Source organism: Elgaria multicarinata, chromosome 10 (genome assembly GCF_023053635.1).
Source record: "Elgaria multicarinata webbii isolate HBS135686 ecotype San Diego chromosome 10, rElgMul1.1.pri, whole genome shotgun sequence".
Lineage (NCBI taxonomy): Eukaryota > Metazoa > Chordata > Lepidosauria > Squamata > Anguidae > Elgaria > Elgaria multicarinata.
In genome coordinates this window covers 74,762,025-74,784,656 of record NC_086180.1, presented here as the reverse complement: position 1 = coordinate 74,784,656, position 22,632 = coordinate 74,762,025, and the positions used below count along the sequence as shown (strand labels likewise).

The 22,632-nt window shown below is 40.9% G+C and overlaps 1 protein-coding gene across 2 annotated transcripts in view; it reads right to left on the bottom strand.

The window, feature by feature from the left end:
- Positions 1 to 22,070, bottom strand: part of MARCHF1 (membrane associated ring-CH-type finger 1) — a 177,689-nt gene extending 155,619 nt beyond the window's left edge. For both annotated transcript variants that reach the window (XM_063136100.1, XM_063136099.1), the window contains exon 1: positions 21,994 to 22,070. The gene's annotated coding sequence lies outside the window, so the exon portion shown is untranslated. The remainder of the gene's footprint in view (positions 1 to 21,993) is intronic.
- Between the last annotated feature and the right edge of the window lie 562 nt (positions 22,071 to 22,632).

The window sequence follows — 22,632 nt, the reverse complement described above, 5'->3', positions numbered from 1 at the left end:
CATAATAGATGTGAAAATTTTAGCATCCTGATTTATTAACGAAATAGGTCTATAGGAATCGGGATTAGTCAAGTCTTTATCTGGTTTTGGGATCAGAATTATCAATGAATGTTCCCATGATTCAGGTATCTTCTCTCCTATTAGTATCCTATTATAAAGTTCCATTAATTTTGGAACTAAATAATCTTTGAAGATTATTCAAAGATTTTTTTTTTTTAAGGCAAAACTTATAAAACTACACAAGCTACAATTCGGTAGGTATTGTTTTTCCTAGCATAGAGATGCAATGATCAGAAATGCTTCGCCTACCAGATTTCTGCTTCTTAACTACAGCAGTGCTGCCAGGAAAAAGAGTTGGGCAACCTTACTAAAGCAATGGGTAAGGTCCAATTATAAGAATGAGAATAAACTGAACACGTCTGTCCCTTGAAGGGCATTATCAATACATATGGGCCTTCTCATAGGGAAAACTCACATCAAAGCAATTGATACCCACTTTTAAGAACGTTTTCCCATTGGCAGCATGGTTCCATTGCACTACGAAGTCCACTGTTTGCACAACATAGAATCATAGAATCAAAGAATAGCAGAGTTGGAAGGGGCCTACAAGGCCATCTAGTCCAACCCCCTGCTCAATGCAGGAATCCACCCTAAAGCATCCCTGACAGATGGTTGTCTTATGTGGTTCTAAAAATAACCCAGAACTTAGCAGGAATACTCATTTCTGGACTGGGACAAGTCAGCAATGCTCCCTTCTATGATGTCTGCTGACATGCCCTGGTCTGGGTTATTTTTAGAACTGCAAAATCCCCATTGTGCAAGCAGTAGGTCCCACTCATGCATGAGCATGAGTGGGATACTCATGTGGGTATACACGATAGGATACTATACCATGAAATATGTGTTTGTATACTGTAGTCACAGTAGCGAAGCCATGCTTGTGGCAAAAGACAGCAATGGAGAGAAAAGTGTGTGTGTGTGTGTGTGTGTGTGTGTGTAGAATTGTAGGCTGCAAAACTAAACATGTTTTCCTGTTTTCTGCAAGAGCAGTGAGATCTTTTTAGATATTTTTGTCTGCCAGCTTGCTCATTCACTCGGTTCGTTCCTCTAAGGCTGAAACATTCAAAGTGAATTTTAAATTCAGTGAATCACTCCAACTTTGAAACTATGTGTTTGGAGATATATATATATATATATATATATATATATATATATATATATATATGATAGCAGTATGTGTGATTGAGTGCTCATTTATTTGATCCCTGGAACTTCAGTATTCCGTCATTTCTCCATTATATCCTTTGGTATTCATTCTGTTTGTTGTTGTTTTGCTGTTTCTTAAAGCAGCTCTGTATTTTAGTAATCTTACAGCACCAATGGTGAAAGTTGGTCAACTGGTAATCTTGTCTCATACAATGGATGAATAAACAAAACAACAACCAAGCCAACAAATGGAAGCTAACAGAGCAAGAGATTACATTTCAAAGTTTATGAAGGGTACCACTACAGAACAATATATCAATGTCCTTATGAGACTAACTCAATTTAAGGTTTATTCATTTATATTATTTATATTTTAACCTGTGACTTATGAAATGTCATGTCTTCACTATTTATTTATATTAAAAAATATATATTTCACCGTTCTGGGATATGCACCACTCAAGACAGCTAACAATTAAAACAAATCATAAAGTGCAATAAAATTCCAGAAAGGAATGAGGAGAAAACTATGTTATACTAAAAATAGACAGATGCAGCAGATAAAAGAGAGACATCAGATAAAAATTATCCATCCACTATGTTATACCATCTGGTTGATTAGGTTTTTAGTTCTTCCTTTAAATTAATAGAACAGATATTTTCTTTCTAAAACAGACTAAAACAGGGTTCAGCTCTTCAAAAAAATGGACGGTGATCCACACACACAACAAAAAATGTGCAAAGTCAAATCAACTGGTTTTGGATGAGACGATAACTTACAATGGTTTAAATAGTCCACGGTGGGTTATTTATTGTAATGGTCATAGGCTATAAACAATAAAATTTTACACATTTAACCCATCTTGCATTATTGTATCATGTGGCAGGATTTTTTTTAACACAGAATGGATTATTTGGTTGAAATAACACACATAAATAACCAACAATGTACAGAGTCATTTATTTAAACCAACGATGTTTATCGTGTCATGTGGCAGGAACCATTGGTTATTTCGCGTTTCTACAGTTGCGAGGCGAAAGAAGCAGAAACCCCTGCCACTCTAGCCCAGCAGGGCACCATTGCCCTTTCCCAACATGGACGAACCACTCCCCTCACCCCGTTCCTAGTTACTAATGCAGTTGTGATCAGTCAGGTCCACTTTTTTATACATATATTCCCGGACCCCTTGCCAAGGACAGTGGGGGCAAAAGAGTCCTTGGCAAGGGGTCTTGGAATATATGTATAAAAAAGGGGACCTGACCGATCACAATTGCATTCGTAACTGGGAACGGGAGTGGTTTGTTTATTTTTGCTTGCGAAACACCCACCGCCAAATTCCCACTATTTTTATGGTTCCTGGAAAGCCATTTGCAGAAATGGATGTCTGAGAACAATAAAAATGCCAGGCTCCCCTTCATGTCAGGGTGGGGGACTCCCGAAGGGGCCTTTCCACTGGGGCACCCCTTTCTTTCTCCACCCCACACCTCCCTACCTCCAAGTAAGCCATTTCCCACAGATCAGGGGAAAGGATTTCTCCTGGAGCTCAATGTTTAAAAGTTAAGCTGCAGGGGAAATTCTTTTCTCCAACCTGTGGGAAATAGCTTACTTGGAGGTAGGGAGGTGTGGGCAGGGCAGGAAGAAAGAGTTGCCCCAATGGAAAGACCCTTGTGAGAGTCCCCACACCCACTACGAACGGGAATTCTGCTGGGAAGTGGCTGTTTAAGACCCTTCCTTCCACCCACACCGTTTCTTCTGAGTTGTGCGTCTTTTCTTCTGAGGAAGTGGGGGGCCAGGCATGGGACCAGGGTGATAGTGGGTGCGAGCAACCTCCGCCACCCTTCCCCATGCTTGGCACTCTCACTTCCACAGAAGAAACAGGGCACTTTCCCAGCTCCCCATAGGGATTTCTCTCTCTCTGCCTTGCTTTACAAAGCTATCATTTTTGACAGCTCTCAAGAGCAGTGCACAGAGATTGCAAGGGGGAACTAGTGCCACTATTTGGGTGAGAGAACTGAGGGGTGTCAGGGGATGAGTTAGTTAATGCACAGTTGGTTAACAGTCAACTCAGAGTTGGTTATTTCTCTGTATGGTGAGTACCTGCAAAATAGCCAAATGTGAGTTGACTATTAACCCACCGTTGACTATCATGCTGTCCAAACGCAGCCAAATCTTTTCTGAAGTTCACTGTAATAGTTCTCACCACTAAACTAGAAATTGATATTGTTATGCCATGTTTATAAGCAACTTTGATCCAGCAGTGGCAATAACTGGGCAAATTTCTTATTTAGAAAACACAACAGGCTTCATTCTTTTATTTAAGAAAGTGTTGTTTGAACTTGATAGTATTCACTTTTTTAGTCCAGTTAATCAGTGTTGGTTTGTATTGCCTGAGATTATGCATTTTTAGATGTCTTTTGCATATGACAGAATAACTAGATTCATGATTCAAGTTTTGCTGCTTGAAAGCTTTTCAATTTTAAGTAGACCACAGAGAATACAAATCCCTATGAATTAATGGCACAAGCAGTTAGACTCATCGGAAATAAGGGAACACTAGTTTTAGATGAGTGTTTTGGTTTCCTATAAACAAGCACGTTTTACTAAAATCATGGATTTGGTAGTATATGAAATGATTATTGGGAGACCCTATGTTCACAGTATGCTGGGCAGTCACTACACCAGGACTAACATTGCCTAGTCATATGCTCAGACAGCAGTAGAGTCAACAGCATAGTAAGTGTAGAAGCAAAAGAAAACCTATAACTATTGACAGACACTCACACAGCACGCCTGGAAATTCCACTGCAACCCACCAATCACACTCTGTGCACCATGTACAAAGGGCAAAGCAATGGTTTAACAGACCCATGAGGCCACTGCAGGTTGGAGAATGGAGATTTCAACATTATTGCAAGAACGGAGCGTCAAGTGAAGTGGAGGGCCCATCCCTAGCAGACCCGTTTGAGACGCCTTGTATTTGTAACACCAGTTGCAGAAGTGTTGAGTGTTCTGTTGGGTCAGCAAAGTACTGGCAAGAATTCTGACAAGTCTCATTCACTGGTTATTTTTTGTTTTACCTGAATGTTGGGAGTTTGTGAAAATTGCTCCCTTTATGCAAAGTGCCCAATCACTAAAATTCCAACTTCTTGCTCCTAGTTTTCTAGACATGAGGCACAGATATGTGGACACGTGTCTTGTTAAACGGGATCGTATTCCCCAGTAGTATCTTATATAGGCTTAGTGGTATGCGCCACTGGCTGCAAAGTTCATTTTTTTCCAAGGCAATTCTTTGTCTCTCCCTGCTTGTACTTTCACTTTCATCATCTCATTTCTTTGTTTCCAAAATTCTTCAATGTTCTTGCCTAATGGGTACTTGACAACTGGCAGTGAAGTATTATCTCTGAAACAAAGAGACATAGCATATTTTTCTGCAGCATCTGAAGTGTTTCTGTCCACTGTCTTATGAAAATGTTGATGTTGGTGTTAATTCACAGAATATCATGGCCCAAGACTATAAATTTTCTGCAATTCTCCTATCATGGAATTTTGCATAGAATTGGAAATCATGTATACAGTATCAGCCTCATATTTTAGAAGTTTCTTCTTAGTATTATTTTCCATCCTTTTTACAGCACCTTTGGTGTACAGAATAATTTACAGTCTTTGTCTCATTCATCTTCACAACACCCCTGTGAAGTATGTTGCTATTATTCCCATTTTACAGATAGGAAACTAGGGCTGAGACTAAGGCCTTAGCTAGACCTACAGTAAAGTCCGGGGGGGGGGGAGACCTCACATTGTGAATAACGCGAGATCTCGCCCTCGTTTACACGCAAGATGCGACGACCTCAAGAAGAGAGGCGTCGCGCCCATCATTTTTTCATTTTCTTAAAGAGCTGGCTGCGCACAAGCGCTCAAGCGGAAAGGTAAGTTTTTTTTTTAATTGATTTCCCCACTCCCCCCACCTTAGCCCCTCAGGAATGCTGCGCCACATGCGCAGAGCCGGCTCAAGCCGTGGCAATGGGCCACACCTTCCGCGGTCCCAGGCTCAGCCCGGGACCATGGAAAAAGTGGGCCCAAAGTGTAGGGCTGTATCCTGGGGCAAGGGAGGGATGATCCCTCCCTGATCCCGGGATCTTCTGTGCATCATCTGGACGCACAGGGACGATCCCGGGGTTTGCCCCGGGATAAAGGCTGGTCTAGCTAAGGCTTAAGTGGAAATTGAGGATGATACATTATGTTGAACACGAGGCTCCTGCTGAAAATGGCAGCCCCATATTGGTTTTCCATTCTATTTTTGTAGCTTTGGGGCACAGCATTTCCATGCCCCTACCAGTGACAACCATGACTTGGAGTAGGAACAAGGAAACGCATGGTGCAATAACATCACAAGACATGCAAGTATGCATAACTGTTTTAGGGAGAACATTACATGACACTGTAATTTGCTCCATTCTGAGTATAGCACTTACAAATACAAAAGTGTAGTTTTTTCATCAGCTAGAAGAAAGAATATACCTCTCCATCCATACAGTTACATTTCAAGTATATTAGCAAAATGTCTAAAAACACAGCAGCATCCTCTTATATACAACACTGCTAATTAACAATAAGAAACTAGGGACGAAACTAGCCATTTATTCCCATATGTCTTTAAACATTTTGCAAAAAGACTAGGACCATGGTATGTCTGTGTAGGTATGTTAAATCCTCTTACCACAACCCATTTTCTCACCTAAAATTGCTTTCCCCCACCTCCATTTACAAGCCCTGGTAAGAAAAAAAAACCTACATATGCACATTATATTACATCATTGGAATTACTCATAAAGGCAAGCTATCTGTAGAAAGGATTGTGGTAGTGTTTAAGATAGCGCGCGCGCGCGCGCTCACACACACACACACACCACCCAAGTAACTTAAAATGTAATGCATTATAGCTCATGATAGTGTTTAAATGGTTAATAGCAAATTATATAACAGAGTAGAATGCTTAATTTATAAATACACACTGTGGCTCTTATACTTTATGAGGGAGCTATAATTTAGAAGGTCTCAGTTTGTATGCTGTGCATAATTTTACACTATTGCAGCTAATTAACATTTTTAGTGTAATCATCTGTCTTGTTTTTAACTTTGAGCCAAAAGAAACATGAAATAAAAAGGATTTTTTTTTTGCAGTGTGTAAACTTGAATTGTGGATGCATGCATGCACATATGCGCACACACACACACACACACACACACACTATCTAAGATATTCAGATTTTCCAGATGGCTCAGAATTGATCTATAGAATTCACTGCATTGGAAGCATTGCAAAGAAGAGTCAAAGTTTACCCAAGGTACAGAAATAACTGTGGATGTAGGCTGAAGGTAGGGGAAAGACTTTAGAGAACAGGCATAAGACACAAGAGTCCCCAAACACAGGAGGTTAAGGAGATTCATCCGAGAACAGAAAACAGTAGATTTTAGCCATCACTACTATCTTTGCCTTGTCTGAATTACATTTCAATTAGTTACTCCTCATCCAGCCCACAATCACATTCAGACATTCTTCACAGATATCACTTTTGCTCCTGGATAGGAAAGAAAAACAGAGCTGGGTGTGACCAGCAGAGCCCAAGCATTTCATGATACACTTCATCAGACCTGGAGATCCAGGGCGTAGAGATGCGTGCTTCCCCATGTGACATATTCTCTCAGGAACTACTAGTCCCAAAATGCCTTGTGCATTGACAGAAGGGAGGAATAAAGCACAATTATATTCAAGGGCAATGGGAGCCAGAGCTGCTATCAGGATTTATAGGCCCAAGGATTGTACAGATCTTTCTAAGAACTTCCCTTGTGCAATGTTGCATAGGGAAAAAAAAACACATCTGGTTTTTGAAAAGGATATGAACTATCCCCACATATCTTATTATGGGAGATTTAGCAGCAGGAAGGGTGCTATAACTAATTTTCAAGTAAGCATGCATTGTTATGCAGGTTTTTTGCAAACGGCCAGGGACTGTGACAGAATCTGAAAGATGTTTCAACAAACTAGCACTCATCAAAACTGCAGGTGTTCTACTATGAGACAACAACTTTTAAAGCCACCAACTATTTTGTTTATTGAGAGTGAACATGCAAGATTTGATTTTGGGGAAATAATTCAAGATTTTGCAATGAAAAAGGCCAGGAAAATACAGATTTAAAATGAATTGGGACCAACTGCAATGCCATGGCCCTAATTCCCAACAGACAACCCAGGAAGATATGATGATCTACCGTGACAAATGCTACTGAGGGACCCAGAAAAATGAGCAGAGCTAAATCCCTCCTGTACAACTAAAGACCATTGTGCAGAGTAACCATCAGTTTTTCCTCAAACCTTGCTAGAAGCCATAAAATCCATGTTCTCCAAGAGATCTTGGGCCAATCACAGCACTGCCTGTTTTTGACCTTACTGCAAAAGGCAAGTTGCATATTAAACTGTAATTATTCAGATCAGCTGGGTCCAAAGAAGGCTTTTTCAATAAAAATTACAATTTCCTTCAGACTTTCCCCCATCATTTAATGATGTTTTCAGCATGGCTGATACAAGAGGTTTTTTGTTTTGTTTTCTGCCTTGGATAGCATTAATGGAAACTGATCCAACCAACCTGGACAAGCAGAAGCTTCAGCTTAGAAACTCTTGAGAACACAAGCATCTCTCAGAAGCACAGTCAGACTGTTCCATTTGTGCTGATTCTGTGCCATCATCTTTATTTCCCCTTTGGATTTGGCAACTGATTCCAAAGTATAAAACACAGCATAATTTATGAAGCAATTAGTACATTTTAAAAATTGTGACTTGGCTGGCGAAATTCTTTACCAGGCTATAACTTTTATGTGCATTGCCACAATTCAAACATGTTGCTATTCGTGTATATTTTTGCATTCAGGAATCAGTTCCTGAGAATAAATAAAATACTGTATGATGAAGAACAGAGGCCGTGGTGAGATGTGGCATTTGTTTCACAAGAAGGTTAGCTATGATGCCTTGATTTCACATGTTCTTGCCTGGGTGCAATTGTTATATGTTGTGGCCAGGTCCAGCAATGCAATGGGCCTTGTAACCAGAATCTGATCAGAAGTGGTCCAGAAAAGTTTGGGCCTATTCAGCCTCTGGAATGTCAGAATCAGTGTGAGTTTATCTCTGCCAGTGTTCTCAGAGGAAAGTTTTGCCCTTGAGAGGGAAGGAAGCTGACAGCCTCTCTGTGAGAACATAACATAGCTTGGACCGATCCTGACTCTTGGACTTTTCTATGCCTCTCCATGTAGAGTGGAGATACCAAAGCAGTCTTCAAAATTTCTGTGGGATTACTCTGGATTTCCTCTTCAACCTACGTTTTGACCCTTGGATTTGATAGGTCTTGACCAATGTAATGCGGAGGTTCCAAAGAAGACCTCAATCTTGGATTAAATCTCTGCATGTCTGGATTTGTTTAGGTCTTTTTCTTCAACCCTTGCCTTGGACTGCTGGGATGGATTACACTGGGGAACTCCTGAGCCCCTGCCCTGTATTTTGAAACCTTTGTCTTGGGTTGCCTGGGATGAATTACGCCAGGAATCTTTTCAACCCCTTGCCCTGTGTTCTAAACTATAGAGATTGCAACAGGGAAACCAAGTGGTATGAATCTCTGACATGGTTATAGTTATTAGCTTTTGATTGTTCTAGAATTGTACAGTGCCTATAACTAATTACCATCAGCTTTATAATTTCTGGAGAGTGTATCCACATTAAGCTCATACCATGGAATTTGCTACAGTAAAAGAGTTTCACTGATTTGGGTGTCCTGTGTCGAATGCCAGCGTGTGGGATTGGGCCCATGACACTATGGGTTCATCTACACCAAGCAGGATATTCCACTATGAAAGTGGTATGAAAGTGGTATATAAAAGGCAGGAACCACACTACTGCTTTATAGCGATATTGAAGTGCACTGCAGGATCTACACTACTGCTTTCTAGTGGTACTGAAGTGCACTGACAACAGTTGGGTCCCATGACACATCTACACCAAGCAGGATATAACACTATGAAAGTGGTATATAGTATGTGTCATGGGCCCCAACAGTTGTCAGTTCACTTCAATACCACTATAAAGCAGTAGTGTGGCTCCTTATACACCACTTTCATAGGGCATGTCTAGACGGGGTGATATCCCGGTGATTGCCCCAGGATCATCCCTGTGCATCCACATGATGCACAGGACATCAAGGGAGCAGGGAGGGAAGATCCCTCCCTTGGCCCAGGATAGCGCCCTATAGTTTAATTCCGATTTTTCTGCGGTCTCGGGATGATCCCGAGACCGCGGAACGTGTGGCCCTCCATCGCTGTTTTGTCCCAGCTCCTCGCAATTAAACATGAGGAGCCAGGAACCGGGCCCAGGGCACGGAGCTCCTCAGAAGCTCTGTGCCCATCAGAGGTGGGGTGGGGAGAAGGCAAGGTTTTTTTTAAAAAAAACACGTACATGGCGCCCTTGCATTCCTTTTCCTTTAACAAAAACAAATCCAAAATGGCAGCCACAATGTTGTGGATGGCGTGTAGACGAGAGGGATGATCTCACGATCATAAAATCGTGAGATCATCCCCCTCAACCCCCCTCGTCTAGCCAAGCCCGTAGTGGAATATCCTGCTTTATGTAGATGAGCCCTATAACTCATTATAAGGTTTTCAGTTTTTGTCAAGCCTATTGTAACCTTTTCCAAGTTCCAAGGATAGGGCTATAGAAAAGGAGGGGAATAAAATTGCTTATATAATGAAGTAAAATGTACATGCAAACAACAACCAAGTTGTCATCATATATGTATATCACCAAAGTTTTCTTTTTTAAAGAGTGAAAGAGCAGGGGAGATTTCTTCTGTTATCCCTTATTTCTGTGCAGAATCTTCCTCACCTTAAACTAACAAAGGTATGTCATCTTATAACAACACTTTGCACTTCTGAGAACTTCAAAGTGCTTTAAAATACACATGACTTCTTCTTTAAAATAGACCCTTGGGTAGAGAGATATTTTGCAATCCCCACTGAGTGCAGAAGGCTCAGATAAAGAAGTGCCAAAGCTACATACTCTAGTCCTTACCTACATGAAACCTTAAAAGACAAACCTAAATCACTCTGTAGTGGTTCTTTCTTTAACTTCCACTTTTCCTGCCATTTCTAAGTGCAACATCACTTCTATAGAGTTCTTAATATTAGGGGCTAACGACCTGATAAGATTGAAATATTTGGCACATAAAATACTGCAACATAATGACAGGTATTTTTTAGCACCTCATGATCTATCCCGGTAACACAGGGTGAGATACATTGTATTTCTATTTAAATTATAGGTTTTTATTTCTAAATTGGTACCTATACATATCAATCTGCATATACACAGGTTATGCAAATTGGTGTCCCCTTTTTGGTAATGCTTAGGGGCCATCCTAGATCTGACTGATCCCTCTTTGAAATAGGATGTTGGACTAGAACACACACACATATATACTCCAATTCCAAACTGAAAATCATTCTGAGAATACCATTTAGGTCACTAACATTTTTGTTTCTCATATAACCACCAAGATACGAAGCAATTATAACTCTTTTCTATTTTCGCATCTGAAAATCACCCAATGTGAAGCTACTCATCAATGCATCTCTGCCAAAAATATATACCAAAGTCTTGGTTACACCAAGCTTCTGCCAAGGGTGTTCTTCCCCCATACGACTTCCACTCCTTTTTTTTTTCACTGGGCAAATGTTACACATTCTTAATCACTAAATCTTTAGCTGCTTTTACAAGGTGCACAGACTGTTTTCACCTTATAAGAAAATTAGACAACAATCACCAACAATGAGATCTATACAAAAGAGCCAACCAATTACACACACCAATATACTCCAGAGAGGGAAACAGCTACAATGACGCTACATGTAAACAACTGGTATACCTACAGCTAGGCACAAATAACTGTAACACCTTGAAACAACTAGGTGATCTAATAACAGCTAATTAACAACAGACTATTTCACTTGTTATATTCTTACGAGCCTTTGCTTAAAAGAGATTATAGTTTTGGAAGTTTGGCGGCAAATTAATCAATTGAGTTAAAGGCATAAAGCTATGGGCTCATCTACACCAAGCAGGATATTTCACTATGAAAGCAGTATGATAGTGGTATATAAAAGGCAGGAGCCACAATACTGCTTTATAGTGGTATTGAAGTGCACTGCAGGATCTACACTACCGTGTTATAATGGTACTGAAGTGCACTGACAACTGTTGGGGCCCATGACACATCTACACCAAGCAAGATATAACACTATGGAAGTGATAAGGAAGCGGTATATGGTATGTGTCAATGGGCCCCAACAGTTGTCAGTGCGCTTCAATACTACTATGAAGCAGTAGTGTGGCTCCTGCCTTTTATATACCACTTTCATACTGCTTTTATAGTGCAATAACCTGCTTGGTGTAGATGAGCCCTATGACAGTAGGCAGGACCAAGGAGCTGCTGATCCTGGATTTGAAGACGAAAAGCATGAAAACTTGAAGGTAAGGGCACACAACCTGCAGATCAGCTGAAGGTCAAGACCACAAATCCTGTTTGAAAAGGTATCTAAAGTCTAACCAGCCTCTTCAGAGGGGCATGGAGGGGAATATCCCTTCTACTGTGATAAAGCCATTTCCATGAATGACTCTATGGAAATAATTTCAACTAACATTGCAAAATGGCAGTTTCCCTCCTTCCCCTAATCATTTTGCATTTAAGTTTCTATTGCTTTCAGAAAAAGAAGAAAAACACAAAATCCTTAGCTCTTTAGAAGGTTGAAACATTAAATGTTAAGTGCAAAAATACATCTACACAATAGCACAATGAACCTTGACTGCTGTCCAATGTGCTGAAATTACTCTTACACTCAAAGCTTCAAAATCAATGTAATCTCAAAGAACTATTTAGAGAGCAAGCTATGGTGTTTTAATGTTTCTGGTTTGAAAAATTAAGGTATTCAATGAATAATTTTTTTAGTACATTTATTTGTAGACTGTACAAACCTTTCCAATTACTTTAACAGAAATACAAGTTAGACTTCACATGTCATCTTTTGTAAACAGCCCAGAAAGCTTAGGCTACAGGGCAGTATCAAAATGTAATTAATCATAATGTTTATCATAATGTTTATATTTGAATCTCACCTTTCCTTCAAGGAGCTTAAGGGTGGTGCACATGGCTCTTCCCTTCCCACTGTGACTTGCAGCAACCTTATGAGGTCAAATAAATTACAAGACTTCCAGACAAGGTTCTTCCAGACAAGGCTTTTATCCTATCATTGCTTTGCCTCATACACCAAGTTTTATGTGGTTCCAGACATTATCATCTTCCACTCATAACCCTATGTGTTTTCCCACCACTTGTGCCATCTTTTCTCTTACAGCAAAAAAAAAAAAAAAAATCCATTAAGGGGGAAAAGACAGAATAGCTCCACAATACCTTCTAAGCAATAGCACTAGGAGCCCTCTATCTGGAAATGCTCAGTGGTTTGACAAAGGCCATCCACTGAGCTTCATCACCGAGAAGAGATTTGACTTGTCATCTGTATTCACTTCTGTTTGCTCCTGCTAGGTAATTATCTTGCAATATTTGTTGATATTGCAACACTTGTAAGATCTAAGGTTGAGAGATTCGTCAACTTAACAGTCTTCCGGAATTCAAGAAAGCCACAATGTATTAGTTTTAAATGTTTTAATCAATTATATGTATTTTATGGTGTTTGCATTTGTGTTGAACCCCGCCTCGATCCAGAGAGAGAGGCGGGTAACATGTTATTGTTATTGTTATTAAGAATTTAGCAGAACAAGTTTCACAAGGGCTCAATATTCTTGGGTCATGTGCAAAAGAGTATCTTAAAGTAACATGCTTATTTATTTATTTATTTATTTATTTTAAAATCATATCCCAAAACAAGGATGGTGGAAAACAAAGGGCAGGATCCAGTCATGCCCTTGAACGGGCAGCAAGGTCCACTGGCCCCAATGCGCATGTGGCCGGCCCTGGCAAACATGCAGCCTCTATCGCTGGTGGGCACAATGTACCACTTCCAGGGACAAGACCCCAAATGAGCTGAAACACTAGTTTCTGGAAGGGACGCAACTTCATCCTTCCAGAAATGAGAGTTTCGGGGTTTGATCACAGAAGCGCTACACTGTAGCCATCAGTGTATCCACCAAGACTGGCAGGCTTGGCTGAACAAAGGCACAATTGGATCCTGCCAAAATGTTAAATCCAAGCCATTTAAAATTTAGTATACTATCTAGGCTTACTTTTGTTCTTTTTTTTAATAGTCCCTTTTCTTTTTGTTGCTGGTATGAAACACAACTCTAATGTTAAAGCATAACTAAATTGCAAGTTCTGGTTTTAAATTCCAGTACTGAAATAAATTTGGTCAACTCCATTTTAGGTCATTGAAGTCCAGACATAGAATATTGTAACACTCTCCTCCATGACAGCAAATAACTTCTAGAAGTATCAAAACTCATGCCTCTCAGCAAATCGTAAGTACATAAGCAGAGCCATGCTGGATCAGACCAAGGGTCCATCTACTCTAGCACTCTGTTCACACAGTGGACAACCAGCTGTCAACCAGGGACCCACAAGTAGGATGCGATGTTCCCTAGCAACTGGTGTATATAGGCATACTGCCTCTGAAACTGGAGGCAGCATGCAGCCATGAAGACTAGTAGCCACTGATAGCCATCTCTTCCAGGAATTTATCAAAGCCCTTTTTAAAGCCATCCAAATTGGTGTTCACTACATCTTGTGGTATGGAATTCCATAGTTTAACTACGCACTGCATGAAGCAGTACTTCCTTGTTGCTGTCCTGAATCTCCCACCAATCAGCTTCATGGGATGACCCTGGGTTCTAGTACTATTTAAATCTATACTTTTCAAACCATCATCAATACACTATTTGGATTAGCAGATTGTGCTGCTTCTAGGATTGGTAAACTGTGCTATCATTCACTCTTCATAAGAAACCTGAGAGTGCTCAGTCTACAATTACTACCTATTCTCATTACTGAGCAAAGCAGAAAAGCAGCAATGCCTGCAGCCATGCACTAAAGTTAAGAGCAGCAATTAATCTTTCCTTACATTAATTTCACCCAAAAAATATTGTGTGTTTTATAGCAGGTTTGGGCAACTTGCGTCCCTTCAAATGTGCCATTTCACTAGCATAAACTGCTTGCAAAAATACTCTGTTTTCATCCTTGCACAAGTGTCAAATTTGGTACTTTGATTCAATTTGCACAAGCTATTGTTCAAGCTGTTCCACAAGCCATTCCATAAATGTTTGTACTGGTTGTTGCACAAGCCATTCTACAAGCTGACCCACAAGCAACTGATCAAATTATCATCATTTAATTAGGCTAGGTGTTGCTTGCACTAGTTGTTCTAACTGTTCCACTAACAGTTGTGCAAGCACTAACAGAACAACACCAACTCTGGCGCATTTTCCACTAGCGTAATGTCAGATACCACCCAGTGGCACCACCAACTTGCCCCAACCCTGTCATACAAGTTTATCATGTCAACCAGGCATAAGACTGTAAGGAGATAGGCATGTTCAAATAAAGTACAATACAACAGAGTAATTGATTCTTATCATTTATATAGTGTTTTAGAGCATTTAAAGTGCTCCATTTCATTAAATTATAGAATAGATATTCCAGAAAATTTTCCTATGCAATTTAGGAGCATTTGCATCAGAAACTTTTGAGTTTGCACCAGTGAATGATCTAATTGAACACATTTATTTTACTTGGATTTAATAAGCAACAATATACCCTGTGTTAAGTAGATTCCACTGCTAGTGCTTCCTACTAGCTTAAAGGAAGCAATGGTGAAGCCACTACTGAAGAAACCTAGGGCTTGTCTACACCTAAGGGTGTAGAGGGAGAGAGGTGGGAGGATCGCGGACTTACCTGCTTCCGTGATCCTCCCCCAGTGTCCAAATGGCAGAGCAACGTCCTGGAAGGGAAAAGGGATGTCGCGGCTGTCATTTTTTTAAAAAAAAAACCAAGGGTAGACGGAGACCAATTGTGCTCCACCAAAAAGTAAGTGGGGGAAAGGTGCCCCAACCCCCCTCCCGCCATCCTGGGGATGGTGAAATTGCTGCCCCCCACCCCCATGGGCACAGAGCCACTCCGCGCAGCTCCGTGCCCATTTCAGGCCCCGGGAGTGCACAGCACACCGCCCACGGTCCTCTGGATGGTCCCAGGACCATGGGGAAAATCAGGATAACTGGACAACCAGTTATCCCGCAAAAATGAAGGGGTCATCCTTGCCTGCCCCCGGGATCCCCTGTGTGTCATTTGGATGCACAGGGATGATCCAGGGGCAACCCCGGGGAAAAGGCATGGTGTAGACATGACCCTAGTTTAGGTCCAATGGTTTCCAGCTATTATCACCCAGACTCAAATTTGCCATTCTTGGGTAACGTGTTGGGAGTCTGTAGTGCCTTGGGGTTGGATTATGCCAATTATTTGAATCCATTCCAAACTGGATTCAGGACAAATTTGGGGATGGAAACAGAGTCACCCTATGCCAGGGGCTAGATCTACACTACTGCTTTTTAGCAGTATTGAAGTGCACCGATAACTATTGGAGCACATTCCACTTTTTCTTTCTTTCCTTTTTTTCCCCAACAGCACCTATACAGACATCACATATAATACATACAAACAAAGGTATACATGAAAGAACTACAATTGCACTAAAAACATTTAAGGGTGAGGTTAAGGTACATTTTTTAGCCCTCTTCATGCCAAAAATACCCACTAATTTCTTAAACCATTTATATATCAATTAAATTCATTTTTTCTTATCATTTATCTAAGTCCCATACATTGGATTCACAGAGTTGTACTTTATTTCTCCCTAATTCCTCCTTCTTTTCTCTATTTCCCCATCTTAGTACTAAAATCCACAAATACATCATTTTTCTCTGTCTCTTTCAGATGTTCTATCAAAGGTTTCCATTCCAACATAAACATAGCTGATCTTTCTCTCATTATTGCTGTAAGTTTTGCCATCCACTTTCCATATATCGCTTTCATAGTGTTATTTCCTGCTTTTTATTCCACATTCGTAATGATGTGACACAACATGTAGGTCTAGCCAGGGAATGGGTGGGAACAATGTAACCCTACTGATTCTCCTGGACTTCTCAATGGCTTTCAATATCATTGACCATGGTATCCCTCTGGATCATTTATCTGGGTTGGGCATAGGGTTCCATGTTTTCTTGCATTAATGGTCTCAGATGGTGGGGCTTGGTGACTCTGCTCTACCCTATTAGCCTATGAGTTGCTACAGGATTCCATCATGTCAGCTATACTTGTCAATATCCACGTGAAACCACTGGGGGAACTCATTTGAGGCTTGGGCTGAAATGCCTTTAATATACAGACGACACTCAGTCATGCCTCTTCTTTCCATCTAACCAACCTGTAGAACTCTTGAACCAGTGTCTAGAAGGAGTTTTGAGATAGATGACAAACAAACTGAGACTTAATCTAGACAAAATGGTGATTCTGAGAGTAGGGAAATTGCCCAGTCTGGATAGAGGAATACGTCAGGTTTTAGATGGTAAGAACTCATAAGAATATAAGAAGAGCCATGTTGGATCAGGGCAAAGGTCCATCTAGTCCAGAATTCTGTTCACACCGTGGCCAACCAGCTGTTCACCAGGAACCCACAAGCAGGACATGGATGCAACAGCACCCTCCAACCCATGTTTCCCAGCAACTGGTTATATAGGCTTACTGCCCGATACTGGAGGTAGCACATAACCATCAAGACTTGTAGCAATTGATAGCCTTCTTCAGAAATTTGTCTAACCCCCTTTCAAAGTCATCCAAATTGGTGGCCATCTTGTGGTAGTGAATTCCATAGTTTAACTTTGCTCTGTGTGAAGAAGTCTCTACTTAATCTCCCACCAATCAGTTTCATGGGATGACCCCAGGTTCTAGAATAAAGGATCAAGTGGGCAGCCTGAAAGTGCTCCTGGACCTACTGAGGAAGCTTGGGTCGTGGTGCTGGCTAGGAGTACCTTTTACCAGCTTAAGCTAGTACAGAGCTTCTGTATGTCCCTATCTGGAGAGAACTGATCTTGCCTTGGTTATTCTGGAGACATTCAGGCCAGACTATAGTAAGGCGTTCTATGTGGGGTTGCTCAGGGGCAAACTAAATGTTCTGCTAATCACATATAGCAGAGCTATGAGAGATTGGCTTACTTTTTCTAGTGTAAGCACATAATGCTCCAATTCAGATCAAGATCATGGTGATTCTGGAGGGGGAATTAAAGTTTTCCCCATTCCCATTTTCACGCTCTACTATGGGTGGGTGGGATTAAAGAAAGAAAAAATCTCTATTGGAATCCATGGAGACATTTTTCCTTTTTTAAAACACTACCCACCCCCACGGGGGAGTGTAAGCTTAAATCCTACCCCACCCCCAAATCACCATGTCTCAAACAAAATGAAGGACACACAAGTAAGCAAGCCAATCACCCATACCTCTGCTATGCACCATTAGCTGAACGTTTACTTTGACCCTTATTCATGCTCTTGCCAGACTGTAAGGTATTCTATGCATGGCTGCTTTTAAAGACAGTTTGGAAACTTCAGATGGTGCAGAATACTGCCACATGTTAATGTGACATCAATACTGTGCCAGTTGCACTGGATGCCAGTGTATTTCCAAGCCCAATTTAAGGATTTGAAGGTTAAAATCAGCACTTTAAATTATTTGGGCCCAACTTACTTGGGTGTCTTCACCCATATCGTGATGACCTTCTACGATCACATTCTGGGGTCTTCAACATACACCCTTCTCACTTGTTCACCACCAAGGGCAGTTACATTGGCAAGTACAAGGGAGAGTACCTCTGGAATTAACGTCATTGGAGGTTCATCAGGTCCCTTCTTTGCAGATATTAAGGAAAGTTCTGAAGCCCCATTTTCTGTCATTGGCCTTTCCTTATTTATATTTTTGACAGCTGTTTTTATTCATAATTGCTGTTTTCATGGATTTGTACTGTCTGGCATTCTTTTACTGAATACACTACTTTGGGAGGGTTTCACCTTTAAAGACAGTTTAAAAATAATTTTAAATTGAAAAACAAAAACAAATGAAGGCTGCAGTTTGGCATTTCAGTCTTAAGGATGCAATCCTATGAATACTTTTCTGGGAATAACTGCCATTGAACTTGCTTCCAAGTAAATATGCAGAGGATTACACTTTAAATTACCTTGTTCTGAACCTTAGTAAACTAGGTGTTATGAAACATATCTGACTTAGATAGGAAGCTAGTGCAGCGGTTTTCAAACCACGTCTCATAGTTTCATGGAAGCTGATCAGACATTCTGCAATGAAAAGATCAGTAGTGGCAGACAGATTTTCTTAGAAGACAGAAACGTGTCTTGCAGAGAGTACTGGACATTTTGTAGGCCTCCCTCTCAGTTCATAGGAGATTCAGAAGGCCTTGCCAGCATTCTGGAGGAATTGAATGTACACCCTAGAATGTAGGGCCTAGAATAGGGGTAGGCAACCTTTGGGGGGCTTGTGGACACATTTGGCAATTTGAGAAACTGTCATAGGCACTGCCACAAAACAGCTGTGGCAGTGCCTACGACAGCTGTGGGAGGTGTGGCTAGTCTCAAAGGACAAGTAATTTGTCCAAAAGACTGAGTCCAAGAGAGAGGTGAGGTCTGAGCCCCAACACACTAAACAATTCCTTTGAATCCACATTTTGAGCACCAAAAGAATTAATTTAATTTAATAATTTTTAAAAAAATGTGGGAGATGTAGGGTGCCAAGAAACGTGTCTGAGAGCACACTTGTATCCATGGGAAACACATCACTACCCCTGGCCTAGAACATGCCCCCAAACCTTCTTCAACCTGCAGGGGTTCCTGAAGACAACAGAAAGGATTTCAAAAAGGAAGAAAGTTTAAAAAGCACTGAACTAATAGAGCAAGTTTCCCATTTCATCTACTCTAAGTCAAAAACCTAGCATATAACTTTCATTACTCAGAATAGAAATACAGCAATTCTGTTCCGAAGAAGAAGAAGAGGAAAAAGAAGAAGAAGAAATAATGAAGAGGAGAACTAGTAACTATGAGATCATCTCCACTGGTGAAAAATTAGTGCTGTTCACTGGTCAAGTTGGAATCTTTTGATGAGGTCAAGGTAAAGAGAATAGAAAATATGAAACAAGAAGAACGTACCCTCAAGTATTGCCCAACTGGCAAAGATTTGAGAGGGAAGATTCAGACAAATCACGATTTCTCAGCCTCAGCTATCATATTAAAATAACATTTGACACCCATGGTGCTCTACTAACCTAGCAATAAGTAGTATTTGTTTGATTCAACATCCCATAAACAGAGTTAAATTGCAAGCCTTATACTGCTACAGGAGAAATAGTGATAGGACAGTAGAATCCATTGCTGATTTGATCTGCTAAAATGACCCTGAGTCTGTTCATCATGAAGAGTGGAAGAAGTTCCAGTTTACCAACTTTGATAATAGAGATCTACACCTTCCTTGAGGGTCCAGACAAGGGGGTCTTAGGCAAGGGGATGGGGCAAGGCAAACTCTGGTAAATATCAAAATAAAGGACTGAATATTTATTGGACACGTAAAACAGAACTGGTACTGTGCAAAATTGCATATTCTCCCCCAACATACAACTCACTCAGGTACATTATAAATCTAGGTGGCACATTCATGGAATATGTTCTGTTTTGGACTAAATAATGATTTCCATAGACCTGCACATGAGCCTACCAGATTATGCTTACTATTATGGATTAATATTATCATGTAGGGAGCTTATTTTCTTTGAAGGAGGCATGAAGTGAGTGAACAACTGAACAGGTAAGAGATTCTACACAGCAGAAGACAGCCTTGCCATACACATTTTTATTGACATGTTTAATAAAAATTCTGTTTTGCCTACAGAATGGAGCTGGTTAACCACCTTTAAGTTTACATTGTTTTCCAAATCCTCTTGAATTCTGGTTCTATCAGGCCACCATGAGGTCTTGAAATATAATGCATTCAACAAGCAATTCAGGCTTCTCAAATGAAATCTTACTTAGCACTTCATATGAAAATCCTCCCAAAATGGAGTGTACACACACACACCGTTAAATCTTTCATTTTGGAGTTGAGGATGGGGTTATATCATGAGTTCTGGACAACAACTATACACAGCTTGCGGATATCAGACTAATGTGTTGCTTATGTAAGGGAGAATTATGGAGTTAACAAATAATTCTTCCTATTTTCATGCCTATGGTTTCTTTCTTTGAACCACTTTCCCTTTAACCACTTTCCCAGCAAAGAAACTCTAATCTGATACTCAAGTATTCAGCAGCATGTTTGATGTTGCCAGAGAGCCAAGTCCACTGGGGAAAAATATAATTTTATTGCTTGAGTAGGACTACATTAGAGGATGTTTGTAGCTGAAAATCAGGCAGTAATAATCACTGCATTAGTTACAAGCCAACTGCCAGGCTAAAACGAGATCTCAGCCAAGTGTCAATAAAGCTACTGATATTTTAAACTACTAAGTAAATTGCAAATGCATGGGATTTTGAAATCTGAAATTGAAGAGATCATAGAAACTAAGAGAAAGAGCTACAGGAAAGCACCACTGGGGAATACAGTAAATTTCCCCCAATCAAATCTTAAAATATTCCCATTGGTTTTCTTTTAAGCCATAGTTATGCACAACTGAAAATGTCTGTGAAAGATTAATTAGGCATGTTTACCAGGCAACAATTATAAAAGGAGGCAATTGGCTTCAGTAGTCACAGCATTCATTATCTAAACATCATCAAAGCCTTTAAGCAAAAAAAAAAAAAAAAAAAGGCAGCTGCAAACATTTACTTTCCCAAGGTAACCTGATTATCTCTTTCACAAAAATACTTCTGAAGACTTTAAAGCAATAATGTACGATGATGGTGATGATGTGTTTAAAGAGTATAGGGTCTGAATCCCTAATATCCTAGAATTTCCTCAGTAGAAATAAGTGTAGTTTATTTCTACTAAACCATTTAAGACCGTGAACAATGGAATGAGAACAAAACAGATGAGTTTAACGTGAAAATGAAGAAGACTTTGTAATAGACTTTGTTGTTCATATTTCAGAAAGGTTCTACATCTAGTTTGTGGGCTGCTGGTATTGCTAGTTTATTTGCTTATCCATATAACAGGGGACCTTTCTCTGTCTTTCCGTTTAGCAACACTTCCCCCCCCCCATTGTGAACAGCATACTCTGCCTTTTCACAAGCCATCTGAAAGTACAGAAGGAACAATGCCCATTGTCTGCGGAGTCAGTGGACCATATGCTTTCCACCACACACACACACACACACACACACACACACACCTTCCTCCAGGAGTCCTTTTTAAGAAATGCAAACAGGACGGGGGGGGGGGGGGGAATCTCCATTCTCTTTTCGCAGCATCCCCATGACATGCACCGAGAGTCTCTTCCTCCCATAACCCAGAGATGCATTGGGAGAAGCCTGCCTGCAAGGCATTCGCAAAGACTGCATTTCAGCCTACTGCAACCATGTGTGCAGCTGCCCCCCAACCAAATTCCTCCTGTTGAGCAAGCAGGGATTTTCCCCTCGCTCCCTCTTATTTCAAACACGGTTTGCCCCGTCGGTCCCTGGAACCAAACCTTCCTCTCCTCTTACCTCGACTTCCTTGTTCTTCTCTTTGTTTCTGCCCATTGAACTTCTCCCATTGCTGGCAGTCTCCCGCGCTGGGACTACAGAGATCCGTTGGAGAGGCATTTTGACAGGGCTGCAGGTTGCCAGAGCCTGATTGGACGCCTTCGAGCTTCGCTCCCTCTGAGTAGCCCACCTGTATAATTGTTCATATCCTTGCGTTGCCAGGAATTTTTATTGTTATTTTTAAGGGTGCGCGTGTGTGGTTTGTGGAAGCAGGATTTGGGGGCGGGGGGAGACCCAAGGTCTTCTTCCCTCCCCCCCCAATGATAAAACAACCCACCTACCTACCCACCCTCCCACCCACCCCGCTAACCTAAACAGAGCGCGGGAGAAAAGCGTCCCAAAAAAGACATAATAATCCGGGGAGTTTGAAATTCTCAGGGAGGCGAGTTACTGCGAGCCCGGACTCCGCTGCTCTGTCACGGGAGCAGCCTCTTTACCACCGCCTTCCTCTCTCCAGAGCATTGTGGGAGACAATTCAATTTCTCTGTTACCTAATAACTGTCATGGAAACCAAGGAGAAGCTGGGCCCTGCTTAAAAAGCGCTTCCTTGTTGGCTTTCATGGCTTCTCGGGCTCTTCCGTATTCGCAGCTGCAGCAGGA